Raw genomic sequence first — 24161 nt, 5'->3', positions numbered from 1 at the left:
CATCCCCAGGGAGAAAACTTTATCCCTTTTCCTGGGAAATCTCTATACCTCCCCCTACCCATGGGAAGAGGTCTCACTCTCAGAATGCTTATGGAGAGCTACAGTTTGAATGAATCCCTCCCCAACCACCTTCAGTAGAGTGGACACAAATGCTTATTGCCACCTCTAAGTGAAACAAGAGGGAAGGAGACAGGGAACAACCTTTAAAAGAATGACATGTCCACATCTCATGACAAAGACTGGTTGGAACCAACTGAGTCCAAAATGCAGAAGATTTAACTTCCAGTGGACCTTGGGCCTCATTATAAGCTCATTGTAATACATTAGCATGCTAAATGCACATCCACCAGGTATCATGACAGTTCTGAGGCCAACCATAAAAGGCCAAAAAGGGAGTGGTGGCCCAATTCCTGGAAATCTCTGCCCTTTCCCCTAAAATAATTGGAATAATCCACCCACTCATCAGCCTATGAAAAAACCCATCCCATGAAAACTAACCACCTCATATTTCGAGGCTCTTACACTTTCTGAGATGACCCACACTCTGTGGAGTGTATTTTTCTCGAAATAAATCCACTTCTTACCAATCATTTCATCTCTAAATTCTTTTGCAATGAAACAAGAACCTTAAATTCAGCATGAACATAAGCATGGAGAGCAATGGAGACATGAACATATGTGCGCTCAGTCATGTCTGACTCTGCTACTCTAGTAGCCCACTAGGACCTTTGTTCATGGGATTTTCTCACAAGAATACTGGATGGGGCTTCCATTTCCTCCTAAAGGGGATCTTCCTGATCCAGGGATCAAACCTGCATCTACTGCAATGGCAGGCAGATTCTTTACCACTGAGCCACCTGGAAATTGCAGAGACATGAATTTTGTTGTTGTTCAGTCACTCAGCCATGTCTGACTCTTTGCGACACCATGAACTGCAGTACACCAGGCTTCCCTGTCCTTCACCATCTCCCGGAGCTTGCTCAAACTCATGTCCATTGAGTCGGTGATGCCATCCAACCATCTCATCCTCTGTCATCCCCTTCTCTTCCTGCCTTCAATCTTTCCCAGCATCAGGGTCTTCTTTAATGAGTCAGCTCTTCGCATCAGGTGGCCAAAGTATTGGAGCTTCACCTTCAGCATCAGTCCTTCAGGATGAATATTCAGTGAGTATTCAGGATTGATTTCCTTTAGGATTGACTGGCTTGATCTCTTTGTAGTCCAAGGGATTCTCAAGGGTCTTCTCCAACACCACGGTTCAAAAGCATCAATTCTTCTGCACTCAGTCTTCTTTAAGGTCCAACTCTCACATCCATACATGACTACTGGAAAAACCATAACCTTGACTATATGGACTTTTGTTGGCAAAATAATGTCTCTGCTTTTTAATAATCTGTCTAGCTTGGTCATAGTTTTTCTTCCAAGGAGCAAACATCTTTTAATTTTATGGCTGCAGTCACCATCTGCAGTGATTTTGGAGCCCAAGAAAATAAAGTCTGTCACTGTTTCCATTGTTTCCCCATCTATTTGCCACAATGCCAGATGCCATGATCTCAGTTTTTTTTAATAATTTCGTGGATGAGGGTGGGTGTGAATCCTTGAATGAAGGTTTACTTTGCAACCTTCCCACAATAAAAGAGATATAGGACTGCCAATTTTATATTAATTGACCTCTTAAAGTAAGTACCTCTCCCAAAGACAGATATTAAATTTTCTCAGAAGCACTACAATCTAAGCCAGCAGTTCTCAACTCCGGTTGTACATTAGAATCACACAGGGAGTTTAAAAAGAAAAAAATACTGGGTTTCTCACAGAGTTGGGTTTGGGCCCAGCCCTTCTTATTTTTTAAGACTTACCAGGTGACTCTAATGTGCAGACACATTTGGAAGCCACCGGTCTAAATCCACAGAGAAGAATGACATTTTCCTAATTAGCAGGCCTGGCCTCAGAGCGGTGGGCCTCCATCCTTATATCATGGAATTCTCTTGATTACCTGGGCAAAGAATTGGTCTTGATTAAATTCTTTTAATTTAGCAGTCCCCCTCTGATTGGAATGGGACAGAGGCGAAAAGAAAGATTATCAGTCCTCTCAACATGCAGTTTACTTAATCACTAATCTTTCTATTTTGCCTAAGGATTCAGATATGAACTTGAACTTTTTTAACTGCAAAAAGGTAGCACAGATGATCAATTTAACTTCGTCTCTTTTTCCTATCTTTTCCCCCTCTGAGGCTCTAATCATCAGTTATGAAGAGAACCAAGAGCACAATGTTGTAAATCAACTAAACTTCAATTAACAAACAGAAAACCAAGAGAAAAGAGTAGGAAGAAAAAAACCTTGAAGATTTCAACAACTTGAGTCATTGCCGTAGTCACAAGTATTAATAACTGTCTTTTGCCAGTATGCACCTGCCCTTGGCTGGACAGACGGAGAGTTTCTATACCTGCTAACACTCATCTCAGGAAATGAAATACCACTGGTGCAAGACATCACAAACATCTTTTCCCCGTTCTAGTTCCATTGACAAGCGTCTCTCTAAATTTCTGTAGCTGTTCATCCCAGACCAGTAGACATTTCTCTTCCCAAGACCTGGACACAGAATTCATTGAGTTCAGTGGGGTCCCCATGATCAGCACAACCCAGGCTCCCCACAGTGAGGCTCCCCCACAGCAGGGAGTTGGGTAAGAGGGGAGAATGGGGTTTGTCCCCAGAAGCCAGAATTGGAGTGAAAATATTCTCCCAGGATGGCTCAAAGTGAGAAAAGCCTGATAGCTAAACTGGAACAGAGTCTGGAGGAAGAATGGAATTGAAGATGAGAACCACAAGGTAGGAGGATAAGTGGAACTGAAAATGAAAACTATTTGCTACTACATTCATGAATGAGGTCCGGTCACGATGGGTACCACAGTAGAGAGTAGTGGGCTTCTTTCAAAAAAGATGCTTGGGGACCTGCCCAATGTAGACTTGGACTGCTCTCAATTGTCAACAGAATCTCTCATTTCTCTGAAAATTTATTTCATTTCCAGGAAGAAAAGACATGAAAGCTTTCCTATCAGTAAGACAGTTGAGGTATAAATACCGAAAGCAGATTCATATTTGTGGAGACAAATCTGCATGTTTTGTTTCCCATGTAAAATTTAAACAAAACATTCAGTTTGGAATGCAGTCTGTTTGAGTTTCCTGAATGTTTTGAAATGGTTTGTCCTTTTAAATCCAGTCCTAAACCTAAAGTATGTTTGGCTAGTTCTTAATTATTAAAATTTGGGGTAACTTCAAGGGAAATTGTATCCATTCATTTCTGGTCCATTTGCATTCAACTGATCAAAAAAATATTTAAATGCTACTTCAATAAATCTTTACAGAATCAAAAATCAGGAAATTCTATTTTAGAAGGAGTAAACAAATTTAAACACCAAGCTGTTCTCATTTGGTGGGATTTGCCTAGACCAAAGAGATTAAGTGGATTCTAAACATGGCAAAGTACAGCTCTTCTCCCTTACCAGACTTATTCTATCATATGCAAAACACCACAAAGTGCTCATAAGAGAAAAATTTTAAATATATCCTTGATTTGCGCACAAAGCTTTGTTCATATCAAACTAGAAACTTGAAAAGCATGCAAAATTTCTGCTCTTTGTGTTGTGGTTTCAATCTCAATTTCTCGTGGGATTCCACAGCCTTGGGCCAGTTTTATCATTTTGCTGGAGCTCAGGTCTCTTGAGGAAGAGAGAGTCCCTGCATGTGTCACTCCCATTAAAAACATGCCAAAGTGTTTTATTCATTGACTACAGAGCCTACAACTGGAATAATTTATTTTGTCATGAATTGTAGTGATTCTGTGAACTGCCCTGATACATTTAAAGAGAAAGTATATAAAATCCCTAAATGGTTTTCGATGATAGCTAACTTGTTAACTTTTTTGTTTCTTTAGTTGTTCAGCGTTTCCACTGGGAAAGGATAAATAAATGCTGGCATTGCAAATACCAAAGAGCTTAAGTAAAGTTCACTTTTCGATTGACCAGATGACCATAAATGTTTGAATCTTTAGTCTCTTAGAAACTACACAAAACCCAATCACAAAAATATTAGACTAAAGTTCAAGAGGTAATGAGAAATGACAACATCAGAGGATCAGCCAAAAGGCTGGAAGGAAAGGAAACATGAAGATCGGTGTGAAGAAGCAACAGATTCTTTATCAAGGGTAATTCTTTAAAGCTCCAACAACAGGCAGTCTCTATTATAATCAAACCCAATACAGTAGATTGATTTCAACAATTGCTCCAATTCTTCACCTTTTCCTGCATCTACATAATTTGCCATGCAACTTTCCATTTGTCACTCTGATGTGAAGTCCTGTCTATATCTAGACCCTTTAAAAATCAGCTTTATAGAGTTATAATTTGTATATAATAAAATTAAACCTTTAAAAAATGTATAGTCTGATCAGTGTGATTAATACACAGAGTTGCATAATCACCACCACAATCAAGATACAGAACATTTCCAGCGCTCAAAAAGTGCTCAGCCCCAGGGCCGGCAACCTCATTTCACCATCTCCAGCCCCAGGCAACGACTAATCTGGTTTCTGTTACTACAGCTTTGTTTTTTCAGGAATTTCATATACATCGAATCAGACAGCATGTAGTCTTCCACATCTGGCTTCTTTCACTTAGCATAATGCTTTTGAGCTTCCCCATGCTGTTTCATGTATCAGTAGTTCATTTCTTTTTGCTGCTAAGAAGTATTCCACTGTAACGAAATACTGCAATCTGTTTTTCGGTTCATCAGTTAATTGATATTTGGATTGATTTCAGCTTTTAGCTACTGAAAATGAAGTTGCTATGTATATTCATGTACATGTGTGGACACATGTTTTTATATTTCTTATGTTCTTATCTAAGAAGTGATCATAGGAAAAGTGCACATTACATTTTATTAAAAACTGGCCAGGGGCTTCTCTGGTGACTCAGTGGTAAAGAATCTGCCCACCAACGCAGGAGACTTGAGTTCGATCCCTGATCCAGGAAGATCCCACATGCCTTAAAACAACTAAGCCCATGTGCCACAACTATTGAGGCTCTGCTCTAGAGCCGGGATACCGCAACTATTGAGCCCACCTGCCACAGCTACTGAAGCTCATTGCCCTTGAGCCTGTGCCCTGCAACAAAAGAAGCCACTGCAATAACAAGCCTGCACAATGCAATGAAGAGAAGCCCCTCCTAGCTGCAACTAGAGAAAAGCCCACACAGCAACAAAGACCCAGCATAGCCAAGAATAAATAAATTTTAAAAATTATTTTTTTTTAAAAACTGGCCAATTGTTTCTCAATGGACTGTTCCATTTCACACTTCCCATTAGTAGTGAAGACAGTTTTTCAGTTGCTGCATGTCCTCACCAACACATGGTATTGCAAGTATTCTTAATTCCAGTCATTCTAGTGAACATGTAGTGATAGCTTATTGATTTTAATATACATTACCCTAATGATGAGTGATGTTAAGCATTTTTCCTGTCTTTATTTACCGTTTATCATCTTTGGTGAACTGCCTGTTTAAACTTTTTGCCCTTTTGTTTCTCTTTTATTACAGAGTCATAAGAGTTCTTTAAATAGTCTCGCTACAAGTCTTTTACAATACATCTTAACAAATATTTTCTCCCAGTCCGTGACCTGTCTTGTCATTTTCTTGACAGTATCTCTTGGAGAGCAATAGTTCATGATTTTGAAGGAGTCTGGTTTATCAATTTTTATCTTTGAAGATTTTGCCTTTGTATTTTGTCTAAGAAATATTTGCCTCACCCAGTTCAATTTTTTTGTCTATTTTTTTCTAGAATTTTATAGGTTAGCCCTGACATTTAGGCCCGTTATCTACTTAAGATAGATTTTGTATATGACGTGAGATAAGGGGCAAGGTTCAACTTATTTCCTAATGGACATTCAGTTGTTTTCCTTTCTCCATTGAATTATGCTGGCACCTTTTTTTGAAAAATGATTGACCATATATGTGTGGTCTATCTCTAGATCCCTTATTTTTCTCTTTGATTCTGTCTTTAGGCCAATACCATACTGAATTATGTAGCTTTATAGTAAATCTTGAAATCAGATGTATAATGCCTCCACATTTGTTCTTTTCCAAAATAGTTTTGACAATTCTAGGTTTTTCACATTTTGATAAATATTTTTAAATAACTTTCAATTTCTTTTTAAAAAACCTGCTGGAATTTTGATTGGGATTGTGTTGATTCTGTATATTAATTTGGGGGGAACTGGAATCAAGATTGCCAGGAGAAATATCAATAACCTCAGATATGCAGATGACACCACCCTTATGGCAGAAAGTGAAGAAGAACTAAAGAGCCTCTTGATGAAAGTTAAAGAGAGGAGTGGAAAAGTTGGCTTAAAGCTCAACATTCAGAAAACTAAGATTATGGCATCCGGTCCCATCACTTCATGGCAAATAGATGGGGAAATAGTGGAAACAGCGGCCGACTTTATTTTTTTGGTCTCTAAAATCACTGCAGATGATGACTGCAGCCATGAAATTAAAAGGCGTTTACTCCTTAGAAGGAAAGTTATAACCAAGCTAGACAGCATATTAAAAAGCAGAGGCATTACTTTGCCAACAAAGGTCTGTCTAGTCAAGGCTATGGTTTTTCCAGTAGTCATGTATGGATGTGAGCGTTGGACTATAAAGAAAGCTGAGCACCGAAGAATTGATGCTTTTGAACTGTGGTGTTGGAGAAGACTCTTGACAGTCCCTTGGACTGCAAGGAGATCCAACCAGTCCATCCTAAAGGAGATCAGTCCTGGGTGTTCATTGGAAGGACTGATGTTGAAGCTGAAACTCCAATACTTTGGCCACCTGACGTGAAGAGCTGACTCATTTGAAAAGACCCTGATGCTGGGAAAGATTGAGGGCAGGAGGAGAAGGGGACGACGGAGGATGAGATGGTTGGATGGCATCACTGACTCAATGGACAAGAGTTTGGGTAGGCTCTGGGAGTTGGTGGTGGACAGGGAGGCCTGGCGTGCTGCAGTCCATGGGGTTGCAAAGAGTCTGACACAACTGAGCAACTGAACTGAGCTGAAGTTTTGACACTATTATGTTTTTTGACTAAATATGGTATCTCTCTCCACTAATTTAAACCTTCTTTAGTTTCTCCCAACAGTTTTATGTTTCCATGTGTAAGTATTGTGCATATTTTGTTAAATTTATCCCAAAGTATTTCATGTTGTTAGATGTCATTGTAAAAGTCATATTTAATTATCAATTTCTAATTATTTGTGACTAATAAATACATGAGGTGTATATTGTCACATGAGGTGTGACATATATATATATATGTGTCATATATATATGTGACATATATATATATATACACATGAAGTGTATATTGCTTTTTTAACTTAGATGCAGAGTACTTCACGTGAAATGCCAGGCTGGATAAATGACAAGCTGGAATCATGCATTCCATGATGTATTATATATTGATCGATTTTATTTGCTCGTATTCTACTAAATATTTGGGGGGGCTACATTATGAAGAAAGTTGGTTACTATTTTCTTTTCTTCTAATGTCTTTGGTTTTGGTATCAGTGTAGAGGTAGCTTCATAAAGCGAGTTAGGAAGTATCTCCAACTGAATTAGTAATAATTATCCCTTAACCTTTTATATCCAGTGCATCAGAGAAGCCTTTGATGCCTGGAGCTTTCTTTGTGAGAAAGATTTTAGGTACAAATTCAATTTCTTTAATAGAGACAAGACTATTCATGTTAGTAAAAGTCAGTCCTGTCCGACTCTTTGCAACCCCATGGACTATACAGTCCACGGAATTCTCCAGGCTAGAATACTGGAGTGGGTAGCCTTTCCCTTCTCCAGGGAATCTTCCCAACCCAGGGATCGAACCCAGGTCTCCCGCACTGCCAGCGGACTCTTTACCAGCTGAGCCACAAGGGAAGCCCAAGAGTATTAGAGTGTGTAACTTATCCCTTCTCCAGAGGATCTTCCTGACCCAGGAATTGAACCAGGATCTCCAGCATTACAGGCAGATTCTTTACCAACTGAGCTATCAGGAAAGTTCATATTCACACTATTTATACTTTTAAAGAGCTCTGGTGGTTTCTGTCTTTTAGAGAATTTGTCTTATTATCTAAGTTGTTGAATTTATTGGCACAAAATTATTTACAATATTCCTCTATGGTTTTTTGTTGTTAGTTTATTGAAGAATAAGTGGCACAGAGGAAAATCTGCGCTTTTTAGGTATGTTGTGGTTGTCAAGTGGCCAAGTTGTGTCTGACTGTTTGCAACCCCATCGACTGCAGCATGCCAGGCCTCTCTGTCCCTCAGCATTTCCTAGAGTCTGCCTAAGTTCATGTCCGTTGAATTAGTAATGCCATCCAACCATCTCATCCTCTGCTGCCCTCCTCCTTTTTAGGTATAGTGTTCTATGAATTTTAACAAACTTATGCAGTGATGTAACCTCTACTACAGTCAAGACATAGAACATCTGCATCATACCCAAACGTTCCTTCATGCTCCCTTAGAGTTCATTCCATCCCTCCAGGTCCCTTGCAACCAGTGACTTAATATCCATCCCTATTAATTTGCTTTCTCTATACTGTCATATAAATGAGATCATATAATACATAGTCTTTTGAATCTGTCTTCTTTCAACTTACCATGTGCTCTGCATGTATCACTAATCCATTCTTTTTCACTGCTGAGTAGTATTCCACTGTACGGCCATATACATTTGGTTATGTGTTCATCAAAGGAGATTTGGCTTGATTCCAGCTTTGGCAATTGTGAATAAAGGTATCAGAAACATTTTACCACATGTTTTTGTGAAAATATATGCTTTCATTTATCTTGGATAAATATTCAGTTTTTCCTCATGTTTTCTGAAGCTTTCTTACTAGGTGCAAACACATTTAGGATTATTATCTCTTTGATGAATTTATTCCTAATTCATTAAGAAATGTCTTTCTTTGTCTCTGGTATTATTTCTTCTGTTGTGGACCGATATACTGAGTTCACAAAATAGTTTGTTTAAAAAAAAAAAGTTCCAGAGGGTTCTAGATGGTCTTTCACTCTGAAGAGTGAATTGAGATCAAGGTTTTCCTGGTTATCTCAGACTGGGGTTACCAAGCAATGCTTGAATCACCTTCAAATCAGTGTCTAGCCAAGGAGAAATCCAGTTGGCAAGAGTTACTGAATTGCCTTCAAATATTTTTAGATATCACAGTCTCAAATCAAAAAAAATCAACAGGAAGTTAAAATTCATTGAAAACGCCTATGTCAAGAGCCCCAAGCCAGAATAAGTCAAAACGAGATGATGAAATGTCAGGACTGATTTGTGAGGTTTTGATTCATGATCTTTTTGACTGCCTCCTATCTTCCTCTGTTTTATGTTCTCCTCAGTTTCTTCAAAACCTTTTGTAAATTCAGGTAAATCATGTCTGGCTGTGCCCACGATTTCCACAAAGATTGAGTATAGAAAGCTGTCCTAATGTTCTTCTATCATTCCTCCCTCCTTCCTTTATTTTTCTCTTCTCATGCATCCCTTTTCTTTCCTCCAAGTCACTGAACATTTATTTACCAAGTGCCTGCTATACATAAAGTACAGTGGTGCAGTGGTGGTAGTTTACTCACCAAGTCATGTCCAACTCTTGCAACCCCATGGACTGTAGCCTGCCAGGCTTCTCTGTCCAGGGATTCTCCAGGCAAGAATACAAGTGGGTTGCTATTTCCTTCTCCAGAGGATCTTCCCGACCCAGGAATCGAACCTGGGTCTCCTGCATTGCAGGTAGATGATTTACCAACTGAGCTATGAGGGAAGCCCTTCAATCAAGAATATGGAGTGGGTAGCCTATCCCTTCTCCTGCGGATCTTCCCGACCCAGGAATCAAACCGGGGTCTTCTACATTGCAGGCAGATTCTTTACCAACTGGGCTATGGAGGAAGCCCCAAAAACCGAGTGGAGGATGCGGGCGTTGATCCCACTACCTCTCACATGCTAAGCGCGCACTCTACAATTTAAGCTAATCCCCCAGCTAGAACAGTGGTGCAGTTGATCTCAAAAATTTTGATCATAAAAAAAATTTTTTTTTAACTTGATCATGACTAGGAAACACACTTATATCAAAACCCAGTTTGCTCTCTCTGTCTCCCCTTTTCCTTCCCTGTCTCTCCTCTGGTTTGAGGATGGAACTGCTGGGGGCTTCCCTGGTGGCTCAGAGGATGAAGCGTCTGCCTGCAATGCAGGAGACCTGGGTTCGATCCCTGGGTTGGGAAGATTCCCTGGAGAAGGAAATGGCAACCCACTCCAGTATTCTTGCCTGGAGAATCCCATAGACAGAGGAGCCTGACAGGCTACAGTCCACGGGGTCACAAAGATTTGGACACTACTGAGCTAACAGAATAGTGGACACCAAAGCCAAGATCCTGTCTGCCGTGATTCCAATCCTATTGGTGTGGAGTAGAACCCACATACCCTCTTCAAAAGCTGTCCAAGTGATTTTAACATGGAATCATGATTGAGAAGCATTCAACAAGTATGCAAGGTCCTTGTATCTCCCTTCCTGGGAAACTGAGGTTAAAATATTGAAGGAATTGGCCCCAAGTCATTCAGCGAGCCAAGACTGGAGCCCCAGTATTCAGCATGAACCCACACCACACCCCTACATGCCTAAAGAGGATGAATACACAGGCATCTCAGTGCCCTCTACCTGGCACAGCCTAAGAATGCCTGTCTTCTCTTTTGCTGTAAGTTTTTAGGCATTTTATCTCTGCTCTTACTGGTTCTTAATAACCTTGATACTATCAAGAACCTAAAGTGTGCTCACTAATAGCTGGGAAGCATCTTAATAAAGGCCCAGACTTTTTCAACTAATTGACATTAATCATTACCTCTGGTGAAACTGGCTGAGACAAAAGCCAGAGCAGGGTTTGTTCTTTTTGTAATTGGTTGAGACTCCATGAGGAAGTGCAGGCCATGTGACGTCCAGGCCTGTTCCCCATGGGGTAGAACCAGGCCGAGAGCAGACAGGAGAGGAGAACACACACGTCTCCCTCTGCTGATCTGATGACAGGGCCAGCCTGCTGACAGCTGACGTGTCTGGTTCAGACATTGGCGCTCAAGCTGGGGTTTAGATTCCCTTGAACAACCCGCACATAAGGAAAGGAAAACACCAACGTGATTTTGACACTTCCTCCCAAGTTCCTGCTCCATTATTATTGTTAGAAATTCCAGAAAGAAACACACTGAATTAAGCATTACATACATTCTTCTCTGGAAGAGAATTGGGTATGTGGGTTTGGGGTTTATGATTAAAGTTCCTGTGTACCAAGTTACTTGATAACCCAGGAAAAGCCACAGAAACACCATGCCTCGCTTCTCTAGCTATAAAATGTGGTCAACACGTTGACTTCAAAGACCAGGCTACTCACGCTAGCCTTGCTTGAGTTGTCCTGATTGGATGTTGGGTTTTTCAACAAAGGGGTGGGCCTTCCTCGGGAGAAGCAGGCAGGGTCCCAGTGGGGACAGGGGGGTGGGGTGCGGTGATGGAAGGGATTTATGAAAGGACAATTGGCAGAGGTGTGGGTCAGCCTACAAGGGATGACGAAGCACCCAGGGGCTAAGGGCCTTCCCACCCTCAGGCCTGAAAGGACGAGGAGAGCAAGCAGTGCCCAGAGTCTGGTGAAGCCCATCACCATAGGAGCCGAGGTCTTCAGTGGAGGCATGCAGCTCCACCAACCCACAGCCTGGCAGGAAGGGATGGGGGAGTAAACACCCCAATCTCACTCTCCCCCACCCCATGATCTCCCGCATGCCTCCTTTTGGCTGACCCCAGGAGAAAATGAGGGCAAAACAGTCCAGCTGATGCAATCTGCATGGGCCAGCCTCCCAGGACACAGAGCAGGGTGGAGAGGGGGAGAGTGGGTCCAAGGCGCAAACAGAGAACGTTTAGTCGAGCTGGACAAACAGCCTCCAAGCCGCCCAGAAAGGAACAAACCCTCAAATATGCATCTACGATGTACACGCCTCCTTCAGTATTATACCTGATGCATGACTGTTAAACAGGACTGTGTACACAAAAGCACATGACCAACCATAAAGACCTACACATAATCCTATTTATTGTCATCATCGTCATTATTATTCAGAGCGGCCTTAGAAACCCCTTTGCCATTGGATGTCAGAAGCTGAGCTAATAAAACAATCTAGTAAGATGCAGGGGTTGTTATCAGGCTGCTGCATCTGGCCCCGTCTGTAACACCAAGTAGACCTGCTGAAAATTCCAACAGCATAAGCTACAGTCACTCAGCCCACCCGCTGTTGATTTTCCTCTCTCCTCAACTCCCGCGGGCTGGAATGTCAGCTGAGTGGCAGGGAGCCTGCTCACCAAGGGGCTGGATCACTGCTTTGGAGACACATCCCTCTACTGGAATTTATGAGAAACCACCCATCAAACACAGGGTGGGGGTGCTGGCTCTTTAAATGATGCTTTTCTTTAAGGGAAAAAAAAAATCTGTGCCAATAAAAGAGGAGAAAGAATCTACTTATTCAAAGATGGAAGAAAAATGTTTTTAATTTGTAACTTTGCTAATTTCATTCCCCTGCTCAAAATTCTTTGATGGCTATCATAACTAAGGGAATAAAGTTCAAATGCTTTATTTAGCCTGAGCTCTACCCTCAGCTTTTTCTACCCACACTCTCATTACTTTCCCCTTCGATTATGTTTCTTCCATCAAAGTGATTGACTCAGAGGACATAGTTTGGACAATTCCAGGTGTGCTCCTACACAGTTTTTCCATGCTTTAGACCAATGGTTCTCAACCCAGGACAATTTGCCTCTTAGGGGACATCTGCCAATATCTGGAGACGTTTTGGGCTCTCACTACAGGGGAGGGGAAGGTTCTACTTGTATCGAGTGGGTAGAGTCTAAAGATATTGCTAAACATCCTCCGATGCATAGGACACTTCCCACAGCAGAGTGGTACAGCCCCAGATATCAGCAGTGTCAAGGTTGGGAGACTCTGCTTAGATCATGCCTGATGTTCTCCCAACTCCCACATCAAAATCCTACCTGTTCCCCCAATGTATAGACACACACTGTCCAAGAGAGTAGTGACTTGTCACCTGTGGCTAATGAATCCTGGAAATATGACTCGTCCAAACTCAGATGAGTTGTATCAAATACTCATCAGCTTTCAAAGAATGAAAAAAAAGGAATGTTAAATGTTTCATTAGTAATTTTTATACTGATTACGTGTCGAAATGATAATATTTTAGATCTTCTGGGTTAAAATATATGTCATTAATTTTACTTGCTTATTTTTGCTTTATTAGTTATAATAATATACTAAAAAATGTTAAATTTATGTGACTGAATAGTATTTCTATTAACACTAGTCCAGACCAGGGATTGGCAAATATTTTCTGTAAAGGGCCAGATAATAAATATCTTAGTCTTTGCAGACCACATGTGGCCTGCCATGTACTTTTTCCTTTTCCTTGACTTCCTACAGCTCTTCTTCCTCCTCCTCCAACCATTCTGAGCTCCAGGGCCATAGAAAACAGACCTTGGCCCCAGGTTAAGCCCATGGGCCATAGCTGATACACCTGTGGGATCAGTGAGCTACAGAAGCAGTCTTTTCCTCCTGTTCTTTCACAAGGCACTTGTATCTTCCATTTCCTTTGCTCTGTGTGTGTGCTGTCCTAAGTCACCTCAGTGGCGTCCAATTCTTTATGACCCCATGGACTGTAACCTACCAGGCTCCTCTGTCCATTGGATTCTCCAGGCAAGAATACTGGCGTGAGCTGCTCTGCCCTCCTCCAGGGGATCTTCCTGGCCCAGGGAATGAACCCAGGTCTCTTATGTCTCCTGCATTGGCAGGCGGGTTCTTTACCATTAGCGCCACCTGGGAAGCCCATTTCCTTTGCTCTGCCTGGAACTAATGGTAGAACCTAACTCAGAGTGAGTGTGAGGACTGATGGAAAAAGAGACAAACAGGGTACTCCAGCACTTTGCTGTGAACATAGCTGTGCTAGTACTTTTAAATAGTGATTATTGTAATTATTAAAAATTAACTATTCATTGAGATCTAGAGATGAGACAAATGTGAAAAGTATTCTTATTCTTCTTGTTGCTGTTACAATTATGTTTTTAAAACCCAAGTACTTGTGAAGTGAATTATAAAATCTATAGAACTATGGTCTACTGCTTCCAAAATCCTGATTGTTTTTCCAGGGAGTTACACACACGCATGAATGTGTATATGTTGGCAGCTCAGAATTAACAGAGTATTTTTTTAAGTTCTGAATTCCTCTCAAATGGGAACGAAGTGTTCTTCTGACCCTTCCTACACTCCATATTACTGTCGACATCTGCAACTAATTGATGATCTATAAGTCAAAACTGTGACCAATGCAAAAAACCTTTAGCCAAGCCTGCCTGGGTTTGGCTGACCTTCCTAATGTATTTCAGATTAAGACTAAAACCAGCCACCTTTTAACTGTTCAACTGAGGACTGAACAGTAGCAGTGAATATTTATCAAATATCAAATAATCACATGATCAGACAACATGTTTACAGTGAAAATCTGATTTAGAACATTTAGACAATTTCATTTGAATTTTTAAAACAAAGACCTTTTTTGAAAGATACAGAGGAATATATTGTCAGCATGCAATTTGATTGATTAAAGTCACCCTTTAAGCCGAAAAATCAAATTATGATCAACTGAATGTCTTTGTTGTAAAGGAATGACATTTTAAGAAGCAATGGAAAGGAATAACATAGTATTTTTGATAAGAATTTGAGTCCTGAAATGAACAGACCTGAGTTTGTGTCCCAGTTTTGGCATTTTCTAGCTGGGTGATGCTGGACAGGTTACTCAACCTCCCTGAGCCTCTGTCCTCATCTGTGAAATGGGGACAATGAAAGCTCCCTTTGGGGAATCCTTTTGAGGACTGAACATGATATATTTAAAGGGAAGTATATATTTAAATGGCAAACTATGAGTTTCAAACATTAGGAACAAAAAGACTACAAAATGTACAGTCTGACCAGTAATGATATCTTTTTAAAATTAAATTATATAAAGGTAATGGACTTGATAACCTATTTGTGTGTTTACTAACTGGCCTACTCTGTGCTCTTTAGGAGAATGGTTCAGTAAACCTCCCTTCTACTCATACTGGCACCGACTACATAGAGTTGCCCATGTGAGAAGCAGCTTGTTGCAAGTCAACAACCACATTCCAACTGAAGACTCATACACACTTATTTGCTTTCTTGGTTCAGCATCTTAATTCTGGAGCCAGTCATCCTAGCTGGCAATCATGGCTACCTGTCGCCAAATTCCAGTTATATTCTCTCTGGAAAACGATGACTTGAGATCCCCCCAAAGCAGAGCCAGCCTTTTCCATTATATGAACCTAACACTCTCCAAATTTAGTAAAAACTATGCACCTATTTTCACAAGATGTAGTAAAGTCAAACAAGAAACAGAAACTTCATTTCTAAAGCACAATTTTGTTCCTTTTTTATCAATGTAATGCAAAAATGCATTTGAAATGATAATGTTTACATGTTTTTAAAGTATTTGATAGCTTGACAATGATGAAGAGACTTCAGAGTTTCTTCACAGCTGTCTCCTGCACGTCTCAGGCTCTGGGGCAGGCAACTGTCTAACTGTAGACATCTCTTTCCACCTGAACTGCTGCTCCTTAACATTAAACTGCTAGCCTACAAAACATGGTGGCCTGACATCCTGACATCTCTGCCCATGCAGGATCCCCAGAGGGAAGGCTGCAGGCATAGTGGCCATGTTCTCTTCAAAGTGACATGCTCCAGGGCTAGAAGGCTGGTGTTGCATCAGCCTTCCTCCATCTGTAGGGTTCTGAACCTATTCAGAGTGCAGGTAAGTATTCCAACCCACCAGGCCTCCATGCCCTTCTGGCAGCGGCACCACCTCCAACTGAATATCAGGCCACCAAGGAGTCCTGAACATGATGCTCCGAGGCCACACTTTGGAGAAAAGGTGTCCTCCCACATCTAAACTCACCAACGGGCGGCTGGGCTAGCCTCTCTTCCTGGATCAGCGGAGGATGGGTCCCTTGGGCAATGGAGGATCGGTGGGGACCAGCACCCTCGCCCCTCCTCTATCCTCAGCACACCCTGTGGCATGGGAGGGAAACATGGCTACTGACCAAGGTGCTTAGGCAAGGTTCTCATGATTTGTGTGTAACATCTAGTTTAATGCACAACATAACCCTTGGAATTAGGCCTTTTTCTCCCCTTTGAACAGCTGAGGAAGTCAAGGTTCAAGAAGGTTAAACCATTTGTCCCCATTGGTCCTGCAGATCATACCTGGCGGGGTCTACCCCAAGGGTGACCAGTACTTCAGACTCAGGTGACTACAATAGGCCAGTGTGGGGTGGGTCTCAAAATTGTCCCTTGATGGACACCAGTGTCAGGGTCACTGTGACTGGGTCTTTGTTCCGATGTGGAATGCACATGTGTGTGTGTGTACTCATGCGCACACACACACACACTCTGCAGGGTGCCAGAGGAAAATGGCTATGTGGTTCTGCTCTGAGTTTCCTAACTCACACTGGCGTCCTCAGCTCGGCTTGAATTCCTTCTAAGCTGAGAGCTGGCCAGGCCTTAGAAACACAGGGCCGTCCATCACTCAAGTCTTAGGTTTGCTCCTCAGAGAGCCGGAGTTGACCACAACTGCCTTGGCACCGTTCCATTGTGAGGGAGTCACAGAACTGGCATTTAAGTCCGGAGCGGAAAAAACACCCCAAGCTTGTTCGTTTTTTTCTGACAGGTGCTGGAGCCCATGAAAGGTCAGATTCCAGCTCACAGTCACATCCTGGCTTAGCCGGCTCCAGGCACACAAAGGCCTGTCTGTCTCACCCGAGTGCAGGGAGCAGGGATCCAAGCCAAGGGCTTAACATGGCTGCCTGATGGCCCGCGCCTGCTGATCCGGCCCTTCACGGGCATGGGCCTAAATGAAGCATTGGGAAGCCCAGCTGCCAAGGATGTGTGAAGCAGGCGAAATGAAGAAGAATGCAGGCTTTTTTCTGATTTGTAATTGCAAGAGATATTAACCCCCCAGCAGCCCATGAATCCATAGCCCACGTCCAGCCTGCTGTGGCTCATTTGTAAAAGCCCTGGGATGCTGCTATTTCAAGTTTAAAGCCTTGCGGGGCCGTAAAACTGAGCAACAACGGTCCCTCCAAGCCCAGCAAGGATGTCGGGAAATGAAGGAGTTTGTTCGCTTCCTTGCTGATGCACCAGGGATCGCTCGGAATTGCGGTGTTATTGGAACAGAGGGTGTGTGTTTAAATGCACGTAGCCTCATGCTTTCAACTGGGAGCGTTTGTTTTTGCAGCCTTTAAGAAAACATCTCCCAATTCACAATGGCTCCAAGGACCCACATCCTGGATTTTAAGTTCCGCGTCAGCAGTGGTAGGCCGAGGTTCTTTAATATGTCTAACTTCTGCAAAAGATGGTCCCTTTACCAGCTCTCCCAACCTCTCTAGTCGTGTATTCCTTCCCCTCTCCCTCCCCCACCTTCCTCATAACTTTACACCAAACTGGTGCTGACAGGAAGCCAGAAGTTAGAGTGGCTACTGCATACCACCCTGTAAAGAAACCTGGGAGATCTTGCTCTTGCAAGAAGTTCGTTTGAAAGCTTCTGTCAAATAGCAAGCTTGGAGTACCAATAAAATTCTTTTGATCAAGAAAAAAAAAAAGAGATTAAACCTGGGATAATTTTTCCCTCCTGGTTTTGAGAATCTCATCCTAACAAGAAACCTCAGTAAAACAAGCTGAAGTCTAGAAATGGGGGCCCTGGACTCTTGTCCTAGCTGTGTCACAGAGTTATTCTGGGTCAAAATGTGTTCATGCTCATTCCACGCAGGAGCCCCAGCTTTCTAAGGGGTGAACAGCAAGACTCTGACTCCAAATCTCTTCCTTTGTCAACCCCTCCTCCCCATGTGTCCTAAATATGTCCCTAGTCCCTTAAAAGCCCTGTCCCTGACATACTCAGTTGGTAAGATTCCATCCCATACACTCAATCAGAGGTTTGACTAAAAGAACCCTTGCTAGTATCCTCTGTGAAAAGCCAAGGTGTCCTTGGGGCTGGTCCCACAGCCACCACGTAACTGAGTCTCCTCATTTCTCACCGGAGAACAGAAACACTTACAACCTTAATAAGCATATTGGTGGTCACACCTACTATGTGCACACGCTGTGCTAAGCTCTTCTCTGACGAGGTCATATGATTTCCCTGCCATTCTATGAAGCAGGGATGACTCACCCCATTTTGCAGAAAAAGAGTCTGTGGTTCAGAGAGGTACCCTGATATGGTAGAACCAGCATACAAACTCACACAAAGCTGGCATGAAAGATTGTGCTCTTAGCTACCAGGCTTCAATGTCTCTCAGCCTGAATATAGCTATTAGGAATAAATAACCCCTAATAATCTTTTTAGAAAACAGTAGAAAATTTTTACTTCAGTCAAAATAATTATCAATTATTGGGCTTTTTAGAGACACCGGGCACAGTGAGGAGCTTTGTGTAAATCTCTTATAACATTCCTGCAACGTGGCTAATGTGTCCCCATTTGATATGTCGATGGCTTGACATACATGCAGGACAAAGCAAAACCCTGAGCTTGATCCCAGAGTAAGAGGACCTTGGCAGCGTAGCTGGCAGTATGAATCCGGCAGCATTCAAACAACTCACTGCTGCGTCGCTGTTATTTATTATTATCAGAAGTAATAACTGGCGTTCGCAGAGATGAACACCACATGTCTCAGGGTTCCCTTCCTGGCGGGTTTGCGTTCCTGCTTTGGGGATGTCAGCATTCCAAAAATGTGATTCCTGTGATTTCCCAGACTGCCTGGGGCTCCACACGGATGTGTGTGCATGTGTGGGTGCCTGTGTGTTTGCACACACCCGCCATGTGTGTCTGTCACACTGCAGGGAGCTTTTCCTCATTTAAACAGCCAATTAAAACCCACTTTGGCACTTAACGCATGTCACTGCTGCTCGGCACCCAGCTGCCTTCCCAGCAGGCCTTTAATTTGATAAAGAGCTTCTAATAACGACTAGCAGAGGCCCAGTAAGTTCATTAAACCTTGTCCTTTATTTTGCTTCCAAGGTGTGCCCTCCTTGTAAAAGGCCCAGGGTCTGTGTTTTTGCAAATGACTTTAGATAATGTTCCATGCTCCAATGAGAAAAGTATGTCTGTCATGTCCTGGCAAGTTACACTTAAAGTCTCAATTTCAGCATCATGTCAGGCTTTCACGGAGGCCAGAAGCAGATGGAAAAAACCTCTGCACCCAGTTGTATGGGAGCCAGAGTTAGCAATGGAAGATGCGTTTCCTCTGAGAGTATAATGCTGAAAGACGACCTGGCTGTCATATCAAACTCCATTTATCCCATTTCTTTAAAGTAATCTGAGAGCCCAGACGGGTTGTATAAACAGAAGAGGAGGTTCCTGGGAGTTCACTAGCTTAATGAAGCCCGTATGTTTGACTCATGTAATAAGTATTTAATCATGCTGATGAAATTCATTTAAACCTCAGCCACACAAGCTGGTGTTGAAGCCCTAGTAATGTCCTACATCACTTGTGCTGGCCGTGCTGGAGCAAGATTCGTGAGACAGAAAGTTGGTGACATTTCACATGGTAAATGGGCTTTGGAGGGTAGTGCAGGGGAGAGAGAATGAGCTGTGAGATGCTGACTTGGAGCTCCAATGCCTCTGAGTCCTTGAAGTTCTACTCCACAGTCACCCCTGGTGAGGTGCAACAGGCTAAGTAATAACTCATGTGTCTTCTCTGCTGAGTTTCTGAGTGGTCAGCGCAGAGAAGATACATCAGTTAGGAAGCTCTCTACTGCTAGTAACAGAAATCACAGCCCACAGAGATTCAACAACCTGGAGTTTTTTGGAATGCCCAGAACTAGAAGTCCTGAAACACAGTGCTTTCAGCAGCTTGATCACATCACCAATGACTTGAGTCCCTTCCCTGTCTCTGTTCTAAAATCCATGATGTATGAGTTGTCCTCAGGCCAGCTGCCTTCATGACCACAAGATGCCTGTCAGTACTAACTGCAGTGGAGTATGAACTACTGCAGTGAAATAAGAGAAGCCACCCCTTCCTTTATTGATAAAGAAAACTTTTCTTAAAGCACTCAATCCTGTCCCGGAATATTTTTTGGTCACAAGCCAATTACTACAGAGAGATAGGATCACCATGACTGACTTTGACCCGTGGTCCCTGGGTGGCCATAAGGCAGCTCATATCAGCTCACAAGAGCTGACAGCACACATCTCTCCCCACACCCTCCATTTGGTGATCTCCTGTTGGTAGCCTGAGGCTGTCCATGGTGGGCATATTTACACCACAGGAATTGGCAAACATGACATACATGGTTTTTCTTTTTCCTAAAGAGCCATCTTGAAGATAAACATCTAGCAAAAGGGATAAACATTATTGCAAAAGGGTCCCCTTTAAGGCTGAATGCCAGAACAAAACTGGGGTTCTTTTAGCTAGGAAGAAAAATAGGGAGGTGAACTCAGAACAAAAATCAATATGATCTGAGGAGGGCTCCAGTGCTTGTTCACTCTCTTTGGAAAACACAGCACTGGGGGTCTCAGTAAGACTAAAACAACTCATAAATAGGGGAATCCAAGTGACTTTAAAAATATCCCAAAAGAACTTGCCTGGGTAGGAAACACTTGTTTTTGTCAGTTGACCTCATTTTCCTGCCAAAATTGAAAACTTCTCTACCAAGGCTCTTGGTTTCCTTTTAGCTAAAATGGCTCCCTACACTTAATGTATTTCACAATCACCTGGGAGAATCTGCTAAATCTGCAGGTACCCAGGTGATTTCGTTCGTAATCTGGTTCAGTGGGTCTGGTGTGGGGACCAGGAAGCTGCACCTTTAACAGAATTCTTCTCCTCAGTGACTCTGACACAAGTTTGTTCGAAATGCATTTCCATGGGAAAAAAAACAAAAAACAAAAAACTGCCCCTTGATAATCTAACTCAGAGTTTGGTAAACTATAGCCCTTGAGCCTAGAAATGTTTTTGTAGTCTTAAATGATTTTTAAAAGTCAAAAGAATACTGTTTTGTGAATACTGTTCTGTGATGTTAAAATCACGTGAGTGCTCTCTTTGGCAGCACATACACTAAAATTGGAACGATAGAGATTAGCATGGCCCCTGCACAAGGATGACATGCCAATTCATGAAATGGTCCATATTTTTACATATGTATACCTGTGACTGATTCATGTTGATGTATGGCAGAGGCCAACACAATATTTAAATTATCCCCCAATTGAAAAAAAAGGAAAAATTCTGTTTGAAATAATAAAAAATGATATGAAATTCAAATTTCAATGTCCACAATAAAGATTTATTGGAACATGGCCACACATCTGTTGTCTGTGGCTGTCCTCACACTATAATGGCAGAGTTGAACAGTAATGACAGAGACAATATGGCCCAAATAAAGCCTAAAATATCTGCTCTCTGGCCCTTCAGAGAAAACAGTTTGCTAACTCTTGGTCTAATATGTTCCATTCAATGAAGAACCAATGCAATGGGGAAAGACTTCATCAATTCCCTAGTAGAAGGGTTTCCAGCTGATTAAAAGCTGGAGCACATCCAGATAACCAGCACTTCTGTTCCCCAGAGCACTCCAACCCGTGGAGAGTCCCCTCACCCTGGTACATAATAATAACAATGATCATTATGACTTACATTATATAGAAAATTATGATTTGCAAATCATATTGACATGCAGTCTCCAATATCACATGGTAGGTATTATTGCTATTATCTTTGTTTTACAAAGATATAAAGCAATAAGATCGTGAGTATCATGAAGAAGAATTTGGACTCTACCCTTTGTATCCTCATCCTATCCATGATCCAGTCATTAAAATGAAGTTGTAGATATTTATTTATTCATAAAGAAATATGGTCAAAATGCATTATGGAATTTTTAAAAAATAGGCTTTCAAACTGTGATGCTGGAGAAGACTTTTGAGAGTCCCTTGGACTGCAAGGAGATCAAACCAGTCAATCCTAAAGGAAATCAACCCTGAATATTCATTGGAAGGACTGATGCTGAAGCTCCAATACTTTGGCCACCTGATGCAAAGAGCCAACTCTTTAGAAAAGACCTTGATGCTGGGAAAGACTGAAGGTGAAAGGAGAAACGGGTAGCAGAGGATGAAATGATTAGATAGCATCACTGTCTCAATGGACAAGAACCTGAGCAAACTCCAGAAAATAGTGGAGGACAGGGAAGGTTGGCGTGCTGCAGTCCATGGGGTCACAAAAAGTTGGACACAACTTAGCGACTGAACAACAACAACAAAAGGGGAAGGCGGGGAGGGATAAGTTAAGAGTACAGGATTAACAGATACACACCACTATACATAAATAGATGAACAATAAGGATTTACTGTATAGCACAGGGAACTATATTGAAACTCTTGTATAACTTATAATGAAAAAGAATCAAATATGTATATATGTGTGTATATATACATATATATATAAAACCAAACCACTTTGTTGTATACCTGAAACCCTGTAAAGCAAGTGCACTCCACTTGAATTTTTTAAAAAATAGGCTACAGAAGACCATATATCACTTATGGGAAAATATCACTAGAATATAACAGAGTCAGATCATCTGTGCTCATATCCTGGCTCTGACACTTCCTGGTTATGTGACTGCTATGAACTGAACACTTGTGTCCAAATATTCTGTCTCAAATCCAGATGTTGAAGCCCTAATCCCCAGTACGAAGCTGCTTGGAGGTGGGGCCTTTGGCAAGTAATTAGGATTAGATGAGGTCATGAGGGTGGGGACCTACTAGTGAGATTAATGCCTTTACAAAGAGAGAAAGAGACATGAGATCTCTCTATCCCTCTCTCTGCCATGTGAGGATAGGGTAAAAAGGCAGCCATCATGTCAATGTATGACAAAAACCACTACAATATTGTAAAGTAATTAGCCTCCAACTAATAAAAATAAATGGAAAAAAAAAGTCAGCCATCTGCACACCAGGAAGTAGGCTCTCACCAGATACCGGGTCTACCTGCTCCTTAATCTTGGACTTTCCAGCCTCCAGAACTGCAAAAAATGTTTATTGTTTGAGCCATTCAGTTTATGGTATTTTGTTAGAGCAGCTCACGCAGACTGAAACAATGACCTTGGGCAAGTCACGTAAATGGAAGCCTCACTTTTCCCATCTGCAAAATGAGTATAACAAGAATATATACTTCATGTGGCTACCATGAGGAGTGAATGAGAAAACCTGTATGTGGTAGGGAGAAAAACGGTGCCCCAAAGATGTCTGGGTCCTTGGCAGTCTACTCTCAAGGTTTCATCCCAACCAGGTAAGTCCAGGAGGAGCTGAGAGGTTATACTAAGTGCCTCTTCCCCCTGCCATCCCCAGGAGCAGAGGAAATCAAAGCAGCTGGTGGCTGCCTTAGAATCGTCCTGGGAGTCAGAGGGGTAGGTGGTATTTCTGCTTTGTCTCAACTTACATTTTGGAAATTTACTTGCTTTATCTGAACATCCTAGATTTAACTATTGTTTGGAATTTTGACTAATTTACCTAGTGCTTCTTAAATATATGAATTCTTAAAAACCCTCATGGAAAGCAGTATAATTTATTAAGCACATGAGCAAATGGAGTCGTGTAGAATTCTTGGCTCTCCCAATTACTAGTTGTGTGATAATTATTTCTCAGGAAGTTCAGTTTCCTCATCTGTGAAAGTTGGAAAAAAAGGCATTCCTGACAAGTTGTTGAGAGGATTCACTGAGATGATGTAAAGTACTTAGCATAGTCCCTGAGAGTCAGTAAGTACTCCAAAGTGATATCATACATTACTAATCCCCACAATATGCCTTCAGGCTTCCCAGGTGGTGCAGTGGTAAAGAACCCGCCTGCCAATGCAGGAAATGAAAGAGATGTGGGTTCAATCTTTCGGTCGGGAAGATCTCCTAGAGGAGGGCATGGCAACCCACTCCAATATTCTTGGCTGGAGAATTCCACGGACAGAGGAGCCTGGCAGGGTATAGTCCATGGGGTCACAAAAGAATAGGACATG

At 42.0% G+C, this 24161-nt stretch overlaps 1 non-coding gene across 1 annotated transcript; it reads left to right on the top strand.

The window, feature by feature from the left end:
* Positions 1 to 21191: 21191 nt before the first annotated feature.
* Positions 21192 to 21293, top strand: LOC122444407. The gene has a single exon (XR_006270250.1). It is a non-coding gene; the product is annotated as a U6 spliceosomal RNA (small nuclear RNA).
* The last annotated feature ends 2868 nt before the right edge of the window (positions 21294 to 24161 follow it).

Source organism: Cervus canadensis, chromosome 6 (assembly GCF_019320065.1).
Source record: "Cervus canadensis isolate Bull #8, Minnesota chromosome 6, ASM1932006v1, whole genome shotgun sequence".
Lineage (NCBI taxonomy): Eukaryota > Metazoa > Chordata > Mammalia > Artiodactyla > Cervidae > Cervus > Cervus canadensis.
Note: the sequence above shows the minus strand (reverse complement) of the source record. Positions and strands in the feature narration are given on the sequence as shown.